This window comes from Thermobia domestica, chromosome 7, assembly GCF_964235325.1.
Source record: "Thermobia domestica chromosome 7, izTheDome1.hap1.1, whole genome shotgun sequence".
Taxonomy (NCBI): domain Eukaryota; kingdom Metazoa; phylum Arthropoda; class Insecta; order Zygentoma; family Lepismatidae; genus Thermobia; species Thermobia domestica.
Window position 1 is genome coordinate 41,906,310 of NC_137460.1, and position 15,481 is coordinate 41,921,790.

General features: G+C 37.8%; 1 protein-coding gene across 1 annotated transcript in view; it reads right to left on the bottom strand.

Moving 5' to 3' along the window:
* LOC145690031 (uncharacterized) overlaps positions 1-15,481 on the bottom strand; it is a 162,968-nt gene that overhangs the window by 35,986 nt on the left and 111,501 nt on the right. The gene's annotated exons all lie outside the window — the stretch shown is intronic.

Below are 15,481 nucleotides of genomic sequence, written 5' to 3' on the forward strand. Positions count from 1 at the left end.
TCACATCAGCATGAAACAAGTTAAAGAAGAGGGAATCTTATCTTCTTCCATTATCTTAGTATGAACGAATCGGTGATTCATAGGGCAGTTAACAGATCGAATCCGCCGCTCATAGCACAGTTAGCAGTTCCTGTCGCACATAAGACTGTCGCAAACAGGACGACACCCTCTTACTTAACATTCCTCGATTATGCCCGTTAGCACGGATGATCAAGGAAAGTGAATGATTCTGAAAGTATTGATGGAATGGGAAAACATGACATATTTCAGTTTAACGTACCACGATTATGCCTGTTAGGTCAAGGGAGACGATGACTAAAGCAAGTGAATGATGATAGAATAATTGGTGGAATGACAACGTGGGAGGAAATGGAGTACCCCGAGAAAACCCATGGAGACGATATTGTCCACCACAAACTTACTTGCAGATGACCGAACCAGGGAGCCCATGCACCAGAGCTGCCGTGTCGTGACAAAACGCTGTAACTTTGGCGAAGAAGTTTTGCGAAAATGAGCCTTAAAGTTTTCATCCGAAAATGTGATCTGTATCGTGTAGAACCAGTGTAACTAGGCAATAATGGTCAACCAATCAATTTTTACCAAATTTAATCACACAACATGCATTTACGTAACATTACATGTAACCACGTGTTTCCAAAGTCAAGATACACTATTTCTACACGATACAGATCACATTTTCGGATGAAAACTTTAAGGCTCATTTTCGCAAAACTTCTTCGCCAAAGTTACAGCGTTTTGTCACGACACGGCAGAGAGGTAAGCGCTCTACCACTGAGCCACCGTGCTGAATGTGATGAGAGAAAACGGGAAAACCCACTGACACGATGTTATCCACTACAAATTTACGTGATCTGGAGTCGAAGAAGGGACCACTCTTTCCAAACGTTAAGCGCTCCACACTAAGCCGCCGCTATGACAGCTACAATACCCGATTGATGTTGGTAAGATCAAGGCTGCGACAGCTACTATAATACTCCATTGAGTGGCCTTGCTAGTGTACTTGCTAACACTCTTGCCTTCGGTGCGAGCGGTCCCGGCTTCGATTCCCGATGAGGGCAGTTGGTTGAAAAAGTGGGAAAAGATCTTTTTCAGGTCAGCCATCCTGAATATTTTCCTGGGTTTTCTTCATTCACACCAGGCAAATGCCGGGATGATACCTAACCTATAGGTCCCAGGCCGCTTCCTTCCTTCCCCAATCCTTTCGACCTTCCCTTTCCCCGAATAGTGAGCTCGCCGAGGGACGTCATCCCTCATACGAGACGGGCCAACATGGCCTTAGATGCCGAAAGCCCAGAAGTCTATATCCCAAATACTCTATCGAAGATATGAACACGTCCTGGCAAACATGTTTGCTTTTTAGTACCAGCTCCTGCAAATATTACCTTTCTTCAGAGAAATCCATAAATTTTACGTGATCCCCAAAATGAAAGTAGTATTATGAGGTATGTAGGTCTATATTCGACACAACTATTTAACTTTCTTCGGGAACCTGCTTCAAGTCCTGGAAACTGGTGCTCGATGTATTGTCACACAGAAATGGCATCCGATGAAGGAATCTACTATGATTACAGACTTTATTCTGAAAAATGTGGATATTGTCACACAGAAATGGCATCCGATGAAGGAATCTACTATGATTACAGACTTTATTCTGAAAAATCTGGATACTGAAGATGTAACACTAAACAGACAACTAACGCTTTGTATTCACACACTAAAATGGATTATCATCATATCACTCAATTATTCTTTCTTTCTTTCTTTCAACACAAATGCTAATAAAAAAAAAAAAAACAACTTCTACGAAAATTTTAATGTTCTCGTTATATACGAGTCTGATTTAATGAGCCTCTTCAGGTGCAGGAAGACCATATTTGAAATTGAACAGACGAGTCTAATTTTCTCTGGAAATGGCTACTTTTACAACAGGAACAAAACAAAAGGTGCACAAAACGGTAAGATGTGCTAATTGCTGGCAGACAGCTTCTTGTATTGAGTTAAAAGTGCATGAAAAACGTAACTCTGTGCTTGTATACCTATATGTATGTTCTATCTTAATGCAAAAGAAAATGATGATTGGGAGCCACACGCAATTCCAGCGTATAATGAACTATAAATGCTCATTAAACAGGAGCACTTTCTTTTGTTAGTAAACTCATTGTTAGTTTCCTTCTCCCCATTCTTGCATTGTCTCATTTTTCTTTGTTGCAAAATGAAAATTAAAAAAAAAAAAAAAAAATCTTCCTTCTGCCTGCAGGCAAAGTTTACCCAAGCAAATCTCCTCCGGGGTATAACTATTGTGACGGACAAATGACAAGAGGAATACAATGGGCCTTTGTACGTTGTTAAATCTATAAAGCATCTAAAAACAAGGACCCTCAGATAAGCTTCCTTGCTTGAACACACTGCGTAACTGCATGATTCAAAATGGGTAGTCGAGTAGTTATCCCATTCGTCTTTGGTCCATGTAGTCTCTAGTTCGATCCCTCAACGGGAACTCAGTATCCACCATCCTATGGAGTACAGAGAAGATGACCAGATGTGAACATGCTCAGGATGCTTATAGGTCCAATTTGAACCTTATTCATTCTCACTTGCAATACATTATACTCTGGCTAAAAGGCCAAAACGTGTTCTGAAGAGGACGCCCCCTGATGTCAGTGATGTGGAAGAAGGATGAGGACACGGTGACCTGAGATTAAAGTTGAAAACAAATTAAGTTAAATAAAGCTGATAATTGCTTACATATAGAGATGGGACGAAGTACTCTGAAACAACTCATATCAACTCCCTTATTAACGATGTTAAATACCTGCGTCATCTTTGCTTTCTTAGTTCATTGAATTATATGGGTCAAACCCATAGCAGCACTAGAAATGAAAAGAATTCTTTCAGTTTAACGTCCCACGGTTATGCCCTTTAGGCTAAGGGAGACGATGATTAGCGCAAGTGACTGATGATAGAAGAACTGATGGAATGAGAAAGTGGGAGGAAACGGGAGCACCCCGAGAAAAACCACAGATATGCACTTATTTGACCGGGGATTGAATCAGGGACCCCAGACACCAGAGGTAAGTGCTGTACCACTGAGCCACCGAGCCCCCTTGCCGCACTAAAATACTCGTGAGATCAGCGAAGTCAGGCAGTGTTGGACTTGGTTCGAGGAAAGATGGGTAAACCGTTCGTACTCACCAAATGGTGTTGGAATTATGTAGTCTACCCAACGTCGTGAGGAGAACTGGCAAGCTACTTGAAAGAAAAAGTACCAAACTCCGGTCTGGACTCTGGAAAGCCAGTATTAACGGTAAGGATAGCTGATGTGTTGGCTACAGCTCACTTCAAATGGATGAATGCCACAGACCGGCTGGTAGACCCTGGACCTTTAAGTTATTAAATAAATACTTTATTATTATTATTATTATTATTATTATTATTATTATTATTATTATTATTATTATTATTATTTCGTCATATGATGCAGAAATTTAGGGCACAACAATTACGCCATAAGCTATTGAAACTTATAAGCCGTGAGAAAATGCTTGAAACTATCTACTTCCATATTTAATCGCAATTGATGATTGCTAGCCTAATTTGTAATAATACAGTCATCGATCGTTTTAAGGGGGCAATAACGATCCGTTGTTGCCAATTGTCCGTAAGTTGAGATACTACGGTTTCAATGGCTAGTATCCACAACTCGATTACGAAAGAAAGAGGAAAAATACAGTACTGGTCTATTGATCACGTACATTGTAAATATACACAAATCACAAGGACAGTAGTATATATCGTAAGCGATCAACAGAACTCATTCACATTTTGATCAAATTTGGCAAGAAGGCAGACCTTGACTTGTATAGTAAGCATGAAACATATTTTACTGTACAAATCTCTGGTTCCCGAGTTATGGGCGTCCAAAATTGGAGATCGGCTTCATCAAATTTTCGAAGAAAAAATTATTAATTGCTATTTAGAACAAGAGTTCCGGGGGGAAAACATGTGCCAAACCTGTTAAAACATTAAGTAAATGGAATATGTATTTATAATAATAAAGACCTGCTAACATCACTGTATACAAAATCGAAAAACTGATACTCATTATAGGTTAAATTACACTGAAATTCAAAAAGTAAAAATCTAACACTGGACTGCGAATCGAGTCCGGTTCTCCGGGTTTTACGATGCATTTAATCACTATATGCTATATGTAGCTGGTTTGATGGAGAACAAGTTTAGCGTGAAATGGTTCACCGCTCCAGTTAGGAAAGTTACGCAAGAGTAGTCTCTGGGAGTTCAGACTCCGCTCTCTGAAAGACCCCCTTCTTCAGTGCATTTAGTCTAATTTAGTTTTTTTTTTTTTTTTTTTTTTTTTTTTTTTTTTTTTTTTTTACACATTTTAATGGGACCCGGACAAATCCGCCAAATGACAAATCCGCCAATTACCAAATCTGCCAATTACCAAATGCGCCAAACGCGAAAATGACCAAATGCGCCAATTGTGAAAATGGACAAATCAGCCAATGGACAAATCCGCCAATTACCAAATCTGCCAATTACCAAATCTGCCAATTACCAAATCTGCCAATAACCAAATCTGCCAATACCAAATCTGCCAAACGCGAAAATGACTAAATGCGCCAATGACGAGAATGGACAAATCTGCCAATTGACAAATCCGCCAATTACCAAATCTGCCAATTACCAAATCTGCCAAACGCGAAAATGACCATATGCGCCAACCGTGAAAATGGACAAATCAGCCAATTGACAAATCTGCCAATTACCAAATCTGCCAATGACCAAATCTGCCAATTACCAAATCTGCCAATGACCAAATCTGCCAATTACCAAATCTGCCAATTGACAAATCTGCCAAACGGAAAACACCGAACTCTGTTTGTATTATCATCAAATAACTGGATAGTCTAGTAAAAAGCATACAGAAAGGAAGTATTTATGAATATCAAGCAACAAACTAAAAGTAATTAATAGAAATTAATCAAATCATCGCCCAGATATTTGAGGATTTGAACGAGGTAACCATTTAAAATAACATTAACGTTTACTCAGTATATGTTAAAAAAAAAGTTGGTTATTTTATGAAGACCGGAGAGACATGATGTAAAAGTTCAATAAATCGTACATGCTCTAACGCAATGGGATAATTTGTTTGTTTTTATATGTTAATTTTGATGAATTTATAACTGTTAAAAATGAATGTTCTTGTTTTTGCTGGAGTGATTGCCCCCCTTTCTGCACTGAGGTTATATTTTTCGGATGCCCGACCTCTTGGACATTACACTATACTTGTTACAGTTGGCAATACTTCTTAAAATGACGTAGTTGCGAGAAATTTTTAAAACGATCGTTGTTTGTTTTCGTACTTTTGACACTTGACCAACAGTTTTTGGGAGTCGTGATTACTACATATTCTCCTAATTTCACGACTTTTAGCAGTATTGCCAACATTAACATTCATTATCACATCTCCTAAACCATGTACAATATCAAATTGCTATTACGTGTTGTTTGCCATGACTCCATTTTGGTGTTGTTTGCCACGGTATTGTTCTCTCTAGCTTATCTTATACCACAATCGTGAAGACTTATACAAAATCGACTTATAAGCTAAGGGTTGCCAGATGAGCATATTATAATGATCAAATCTATTATATTATAAACAGAATGCATACAATGCGAATTGTCCCAAGCACATTATTGGGTTACTACGCTATCAGCTGTTCACGCCACAGTTAAATTTATTCAAGGTGAGTTCAAGCACTCAATATAATAATTTGTTTGCTTAGAAACTCTCCAAGTGCATTTTCAAAATTGATATTGCCTACAATTTGTTTGTGTTCGACTGTGTAGCCAACGTTAAATCTAGGCATATCATCAGTACTAACAATAAGGGGGTATAGGAATCCCGATAAATGGGGACTCAAACCTTCTAGAGGGAGCGCGATACGCGAGATATATATATATGTATATTTCATAACCTTTCTAGAGATCAAGTTAAAATTAGATTTAAAAATCTGGATTTAGCGATCTTTTAAACACCTTTGGTGAAAGGAGAAAAATTTAGTCTATTGGTAATACAAAAATTTAGTGACTTATGTATAGTTACTGGGGTATTTTCAAGTCCACACAAAGAGCTCCCTAGTGGATGAGCGGTTAGCGTAGGGACCCAGGTTCGATTCTTGGCGGGAGCTTATTTGGTTCGGATTCCACGTTAAATTGTAGGTCCACGTCTCATATAGCCTCGATGATGAACGGGACGCTAAGACTGAAAATCAAATTTGTCCCACAGAGATTATTAAAATACAAGGGTCGGCAATCCCTCCATAGCTTTTCTGAAACAAGATGGAATGTACACGAATTGAAGTGGATTTGAGTTAAGCATCCCATTCAGCAGAAGACTATGAGCCTTGGGCCTACAACTTAACATAGTTTCCGATACACATGAGTTTCCGCCGGTAATCGAACCCGGGTCCCCCATACCAAAGGCGCGTACGCTATCCACATAGCCACAAGGGAGCCCTGTGTACGATTTAAGACTATAAAACCTATGGCAGAAGAAACGGGTAGGTTACATTTCTCTAAGTTACAACCATTAATTCTTCCGGACGTTTGAAGATAAAATCTAGATCAGATCAATGTAAGAAATTGAATCCTGCATTTGATACTGAACCACTCCGAGAAGAAATCAGAGAAGAACAATTTAAAATATTGGCTTTTTGATGTATTCGTACACAAGATCGTATCTCAGGTGGATTCTCGGTGTACAGAAATGAGATATATTTACTTGACTTTTCAAGCAATTCTCAGAGTAAACACTTTGGATGACAGTGTCACAATTAAGAAATTAATTACAATCTACTCTGATGACTTCAGTTGTAATTATGTTAAAGAGAAACAAGTATATAAGTCAGTCTCTGTGCAGCTACTTTCTCGGATCTTCACAATAAAAATTATAAATTGATGTTATATTTGTGTTTCCTGAACTTCTGAATTTCCTCGCGCGAAGTGGATTCTGTGGTGGACAAACACAGTGTGTCTGAGGTTTCTCGGGGTTCTTCTTCCTCCCATTTTCTTCATTACACTATTTTTCATTCATTCTTATCATTACCATATCCTTTAGCTTACACGGCATAAGGGTAGGACGCATCGGCGCAAATCTGTCTTCAACATTGGTTGGGACGAGTAAAACCGTTCTCATATATATATATATATATATATATATATATATATATATATATATATATATATATATATATATATATATATATATATATATATATATATATAAGCGATGTTCAAAATATTTATGAAGTTGAAAAACAATGCTGTGAAGAATCAGAGGAGCAGAATTGTCTTCAGTGGCGTATTTAGGAGGCTATCGGGCTCAATTCCCCCCCCCCCCCGAAATAAATTTGTTAGTTTTTCGCATTCCACGTACAACAATAATCCTTCTTACCATTTCTAAGAATGCAATTGACTTTCCATTTTCTTATGCTCTTTGTTCAGAAATAATACTGTATTTGTCAAATTTCATTCCATGTAAGAACTGCGTTCTTTTGTTCTTTCTTTCGTCCTTTCTATTTTTCTCTTTCTTTTTCTGGACGTTATTTTCTTTCATTTCGCCTATCATACTTTATCGACCGTTGTCAGTTGTGATTCAAGTCGGCCGTCATCAGTAACACCAAAACTAAGAGGAGTTGATAAGCGAAACTGGTGTTCCACACCAACATGCGCGGATATCAACATGACAGGACTTTAGTTATTATAATAAAGGAAAAAATATATCGTTTAGTTATTTTTAAAAGAAGGGAATATTTGAATTAAAGAAAATCAAACCGGGGGAATAATTAGTCAAGGAATTTAGGAAGGCCAAGAGGATGCTTCCTTTTTCTTGTATGAATAGAATAAAGGGTTAGATTCACTCATAAGTTTTTGTATCATATCATATATAGGATTTATCGGTCTGCAAGTCTTGCCACTATAACTTCAATTTATGCATAAATTAAAATATATTTAATTCTCAAACTCAGATGGGCAATTGCACTCCGACTTCCTTCCTTGTGTTGGGCATAGCCCCTCGAAACAAAATACTAAGTACGCCTTATTCTAGAGAAGGGAGATGAAACTGATATTACGGTAGATGAATCTGATCAACTGTTGTGGAGTATATTATATATTAGGCGATGTAGGTGAAGTAGTTGTACATATCAGTATTACAAATCACTGCCGTGAACACATTCTTAAATCTGAATACACGTATATTTATAATTGGTATATTTCTAATTAGGCATCCACAAAGATCATCGTTAAAATTGTTTTATAATAATATAATAATATAAATGACTTTCCCAAAACTATGAAGAAAGAATATCAATTATGTATGACGCAACAATACTGTTTGAGCAAAATGATGATAATCTCAATAACACTACATGTATCGTTACAGAAATCTGACGCATGTCATATACTCTTTAGTTAACAGATGTAACCTTAAGATTATGGAGAAAAATATTCCAGCAATTGAATTATTTTCTTTGCTTACGAATCATCCTCTCTCAAAAGTAAAATTGGTACACGGAAATACGTAGGAACAAACCATGGTTCGATTTAGCAGAGAAGAGAAAACAGGCAAAATTATGTTGGCTAAAAAATCCGAATGAAATAACTACACAAAATTTCGTCGATATCAGGCGGGAAACTTCCAAACAAAGAAACGCGATTTTTTGAAAGCTAAAATTTAAGAACTTGAAAATAATAGTAAAAATAAAAACATTCGAGACATGTATAAAGAGATCAACGGATTTAAGGAAGGCTATCAACCTCGTGCTTATACATTAAGGAAAGCTGATGGAACAGTTTTCACTGATACAGATAGCATTTTAAATAGATGGAAAGATTTCTTTGACGATTTGCTTAACACCCAGTCAAAAACAAATGTGCCTGGAGAAAGGGAGATACTCACCGCAGAACCGTATATTCCAGAACCCAACCGAATAGAAGTAGAAATCGCTATAAAGAAATTAAAGAAACACAAATCTCCGGGTGTAAACGAAATTCCGGCTGAGTTAATTTTAGCTGGAGGCGAAAAATTGTGGAACAAGATACACAAACTCATTCTCCTTATCTACAACAAGGAAGAATTGCCACAAGAGTGGAAAGAATCAATCATTGTTTCAATCCACAAGAAAGGCGACAAAACTGACTGTAATAATTATCGAGGCATCTCTCTTCTGTCAACATCCTATAAAATCCTTTCGAACATTCTATTAGCAAGATTGACTCCATACACAGATGAAATTATTGGAGATTATCAGTGTGGATTTAGAAGAAATCGATCAACTATCGACCAAATATTTACCATTCGCCAAATACTCGAAAAGAAGTGGGAATACAGTAGCCCGGTACATCAACTATTTATTGATTTTACAAAGGCGTACGACTAGGTTAGGAGAGAAACATTGTACAACGTTCTTACAGAATTTGGAATACCGGAAAAGTTAATTAGATCAATTATAGCATGTTTAAATAAATCCCAAAATAAAGTCCGGATAGGAAAATTTTTGGCCACGAGCTTTGACGTCGAGAATGGCCTGAAACAAGGAGATGCGTTGTCGCCATTATTATTCAACTTTGTCCTGGAATACGCTACAAGGAAAATCAAAGATAGCAACCAGGGCCTAGAGCTGAACGGTGTTCACCAGGTTATGCGTACGCTGATGATGTAAATTTAATAGATGATAGGAGAACAATAGAAAGAAATGCAGAGATCTTATTAAACGCTTGCAGGGACAAGGGTTTAGAAGTAAATGCAGAGAAAACTAAATACATGAAAGTGCGTCGGGACCGTAATACGGGAAATTATGAATGCGTTAAAATATTAAATAATACTTTTGATAGAGTGGATATTTTAAAATATCTAGGATCAATATTAACAGACAAAAATCTATTCACGAAGAAATTAAATGTCGACTAAAAACAGGAAATTCGTGTTATTATTCAGTTCAAAATATCTTGTCGTCGCGAATTCTGTTGAGGAATGGTCACTTACTCTGAGGTAAGAACATAGACGTAAAGTATCTGAGAACAAAATGCTCAGACGAATATTCGGACCCAAGAGGAATGGGAATGGGAAACTTCATAACGAGGAACTACGTAAATTATACTGCTTATCAAAGATAGTTAGGGTCATCAAGTCTGAGAGGCTTAGGTGGGCAGGACATATAGCCAGGATGGAAGAAAGTAGGAACGCTTTCAAAGTGTTAGCGGTAAGACAAATCGGAAAACGACTATTAGGAAGACCTAGGCGCAGATGGGAAGACAATATTAAGATGGCTCTCGTAAAAATAGGAATACAAAGTAGAAACTGGGTCCAGTTGGTTAAGGATAGAAGTCAGTGGAGAGCTTTTGTGAACGCAGCATTGAACCTCCGGGTTCCATAGGCTACAGAGGTAGTTAGCTTACGAAGCATGAGTAGATGCCTAGGCTAATAATACAAATAGATTAAATACGCATATACTGAAAAGATGGGTTCTACTGACATTGGATAGTCTATACTCTTCTCGTGCTAGGGCCTAGGGGAGAGGAGGAGATAAGATTTCATATCAGGTTACGTCACACACAGTTGCACGCCTTCATTTTCATTAAAAATGGAAAAGCCAAGAGAAACAAACTTCATTTCACTTTCCTTTGTGGCAGTCGGACACAAATCATCACACTTATCTGCAAAAAGCACTTTTCAAATCGGATTATTGGGAGAGTCTCTAGTTCCTATGTTGGGGGGGATATATCTCCCCATTTTCCCGGAATTTGTGCCCGTGCCTACAGCTGAGACAACTTTCCAGCATGAGGAGAGAGGCATATCCTCCTCTGGCATTTATTGCAATTTGTGCCCAAGTAGCGGAAGTGGAATTAATACATATTGATGAGACTATTAAACGCACTACAGCACGAAGTTCAGTTTGAAATACTACAGAATACGATTCTTTTTTAAAAAATGGAAAAGCCAAGAGAAATCAATTTCATCTTACATTCCTTTGTGGAAGTCGGACACAAATCATCACACTTTCCCAAAAAGAACTTTTTGTCAGATTATTGGGGGGACAGTCCCCCTCAGTTCGAAGATTGGAGGGGACATGTCCTCCTCGTCCCACCTGGGATTTGCGCCAGTGGTATTGCGTAATTGAAATTGAAAACAGAAAATTATACAACAGGAGATAATATTAAAACTCCGTTAGAAGAGAAAATGCAATTATATCAATTTATTAAGTTATTGTGATATTAATGATGTTCTGTGTTCATTTGTTTTGAGTTTAATGTCTCTTGTTTTGTTTAATGTCTCTTGTTTGATGTTTGTTTTGAGTCTCTTTCAACAGCGACTCTAATGAGACCTCTCTCGTCCCAAAGGCGAGAACATTTACCACTTGTTCCAGAGGATCAAAAACAGAGGTGCCTGGCAACCCTTCCTCTTACTCTAGATGTGTGTAAATTTTCACGATAATAAGATATGATAAGATCGGAATGCAAATACTTCGTGGCAAACAACTCGAAAATCGAGTCGTGGCAAACAACACCGTTGCAAACAACATGCCACCCAAATTGCTGTAAACGGCATTATGATTATTACATCTTTTGAAAATAATCTACGTAATTGATGTGATACTTATCTCAGCTCTTTTTCGAAACAAAGCCCTTTGCAAGAAGTCAAGTTCTGAATTCCTTGTAGTTTTTTTCTTCTGTTTGATAGAAATACATCATATGCTGACCATAGTATTCGATACTAATTTGCTTTCGATGTGCGATGCACCACCCGTCTCACTTGCGTCCTTACTGTTGTAGAGGCCTCCCAAATTGGGAAGTTTTTGGATTTTTGTGATACTATAGTATCCTTAGTTTGAAACACTGAACAATAAAAGTGGTATTGTTTGTTTTCGATTTGTATGTAGACTTAAAATTTGTAATAACTTAACGTAGTGCTATTTTAAAAAAATACAACTATGTGTTGAGTGTTGGCAACACTTTTCATCCGATGATATTAACCAATACCTGGCTAGGTGCCACACTTCCTACAGTTTCTTCATGCAAGGTTTCTCTTCCCTCCCTCTTCTCGTTTTTCTGTTATCAAGGTTGGACATTATAAATGACGTACCCTCTCTCTCTCTCTCTCTCTCTCTCTCTCTATATATATATATATATATATATATATATATATATATATATATATATATATATATATAATGGGCGAAATGGTGTCTAGTAGTAAACCGGAAGAAGACCCGCACGCTGAGAATTAGTCGACGATGTATGGAACCGCCCGGGTTAGCCACTTATGTCCTACCCGTACCTCCTAGTGGTGCAGACTGGTAACTTCCTGTCTACGGTGAAACTTACAGGTTTCCGTAATGATAGGAAGGCGAACAGGGAGGGCTATCACCAATATGCCTGACCGGCACGGTGATTATTGCCAAATACCTCCAACTTCTTTAAACAATCATCATAGGACACAGTAAGTCAAGACCCTCATTCTCTGGAAGCAGAAGTGTGTCTGGGCAAGGCAACGTTCAGAATCACATGCAGGTAGAGGGTGCTAAGAATCCCCGGAGTTACGGACTAGATTACCATTTAAAACTGACAATGGCTACATACAATTCAAGATCCCTGGCTTCAGAAACAAGATTCCAGGAGCTGGAAGAAGAGCTACAGAAAATCAACTGGGAGATCGTCGGATTGAGGGAAGTAAGAAGAAAGGGAGAAGAATTAAGCGAATTGAAGAACGGACACTTATTCTAATACAGAGGATCAGAATGTGGCAAGATCGGCGGAGTGGGATTTCTTATCAACGAAAAATTGAAAAACAAGGTCCTTGAGGTAGATAGTATATCTAGTCGAGTAGCAAGGCTTGTAGTCAAACTCTCCCAGAGATATACACTACAAGTGATTCAAGTGTATGCGCCTACCACAAGCCATTCAGAAGAGGAAGTGTATATCCAGTGGTACTTGTAGAAACCGGAACTTGAATAAAATGGAAATCTGTCTATAATTGAAACTCCTCAGAGTCCTTATCGCTGTTATTCCTTAGAGTAAAATTCGGAGCCATTGCCTACCGTTTTATACTAGCTAAAATGCTAGTCATTCGCACAGGATGACGAAGATTGTGAAAATATTTAAATCCCCCAACTTCCCATACAATGCTCATTTCAACGTTTGATTACCCGGTTTATCTCGACTGAATCTATTCTTTGTTCATGTTATACTCACCGTGACTTTTTATTTTTAACTTCTCCTCACTAATATCAGTCATTTTCGATTATTTGCATATGTCATCCCTCTGTGGCTCTCTTAGGGATGATAGGTGTGGAATACGCGACAAAACGTACTAGCGACAAAACGTACCACCGACAAAACGTACCACTTACCCTGAGGGCTCCTTGTGAAGGGTTTTCTAAAAACACTTTAAATAATGACAAGCGACAAAACGTACCACTTGCCTGGAGGGCTACTTGCGAAGAGTCTTCCAATCAACCATCAAATCAAATAATGTCAGGCGACAAAACGTACCACTTGATAGGACGGTATATAAGTATATATATATCGGCCAAAATAAGGTTAAAAGTTGAACAGATTGGTGCTGAGAAAAGTACCGATGCAAGACCAAGACTAAGACTAAGGCTAAGACTAAGACCATGCCTGCAAGATTCTCGCAACACCAAGACAGTACCTGCAAGATTCTTGCCAGACCAAGACCAGCAAGAATCTTGCATATGTAATATTTGAATATTTGCTGATTTCCATCACACTTTATCCAGACTTTGGACCAGAGACGGATAGGCATTATTAGAGGGGTACGGGCGCTTTCTTCCATAAGGGCCACCAGCATCTCAATGTCACAAATCAATTGCACAGTTTTCTTTCTACAGTATTAACAATTGACAATTAAAACCTGATATTCTTTCATCAGTATATTATTCTGAATTGTTCAAAAATATTATATGAAGTTCAAGGAGAACCTACCAAGCTTTTGGTTTGATATTTTCTGTAGAAGCAATTTTCTTAATTGTTATGACCAACTCTATATTCAAAGCACTTTTTGGATTAGGAAAATGACCAAACTTTTTCTGAAAAACAGTGTGTTTTCTACCATCTTGTTTCCGCAATAACTGTAAGACGCCTTTGTTAACATTTGACCTTCCAAATGTACATTCACTGATAAGACTCATGTATAAATATCGCACAGTCATTCAGCAGAACAATGACACAGAATCTATGCAATTTTTTGTCAGATCACATATGACATGGTTGAGTATATAAGCGTAACACCACACGTGTAACTGAGTTTCTTAGTAGTTAAGCAGTTAGCGTATGCGCCTTTTCGTGGGAGACCTGGGTTCGATTTCCGGCGGGAGCTCATGTGCTTCGGATTTTCCGTAAATCAGTATGTCCTTTCTCATATAGCCTCGCTGCTAAAAGGGCCGTTAAACTCAAAATCAACTGAATCACACGTGTAACTGATCATAGGTGAATTAAAAAAATCCGAATATTGTCCTTGCATGTTACTTGAGCCATCGGTTGAATTTCAAATACACTTCTTAATATCAAGGTTCAACTTCTGCAGAATTTCCAGCAGTAAACCGCAAAGACACTGGCCTGTGGTAGTTATGCATTTTACAATGATAACAATACTTTGTTTAACAACCATTTTAACAACATACCGTAAAACAACAGAGCACTGGCCTGAAACTACTATATCTTGAGTAGTGTCTAATAGAACAGAAAATATTGAAGCTTAAGAGACTTCTTTCGAAATATCTTCTGTGATAAGTATGCTGATAGCATTCAAAACATAATTCACCGTGTTTAGTAAAAGTTATGCGACCACTATCCTGCTTACTTCCTCGTATATGACTCTTCTCGGTGACCTTATCTAAATTACTTTTAAGCGGAAGAGCAAATTTGCTTAAGAAAGGAATAATATCCAAAAAGTTTCCATGATCTATAGCTGTGTCTTTCAGTTTATAAGCTGCTACATTTCCTCTGTAAATGATCCCCCTTTTACCAATGAGTTTCTGCACTTTGACTACTCGATACATTACCTGTCTGTTCTTCTCAACCTTATACTGCCGTTTTTTCACCTGCTCATGAGGAAGTAGTTTCTTAACATGAAATAGTACGTTTTGTCGCGGATTAAATATCCGAAATGTTTTAATTAGTCCATGACAGGTTGTAATTATATAAGTGGTACGTTTTGTCGTGGAATAAATATCAGAAATGCTTTAATTAATCCATGATAGGTTGTCACTTATGACAGATCGTCAAAAGTGGTACGTTTTGTCGCTGGTACGTTTTGTCGGGACACCGATAGGTGTATCTCACCCCTACAACATTTTTTCCTGGTTATAAATAATATGTGTATCAAGTTTCGTTAAAATTGCTCCGGGCGTTC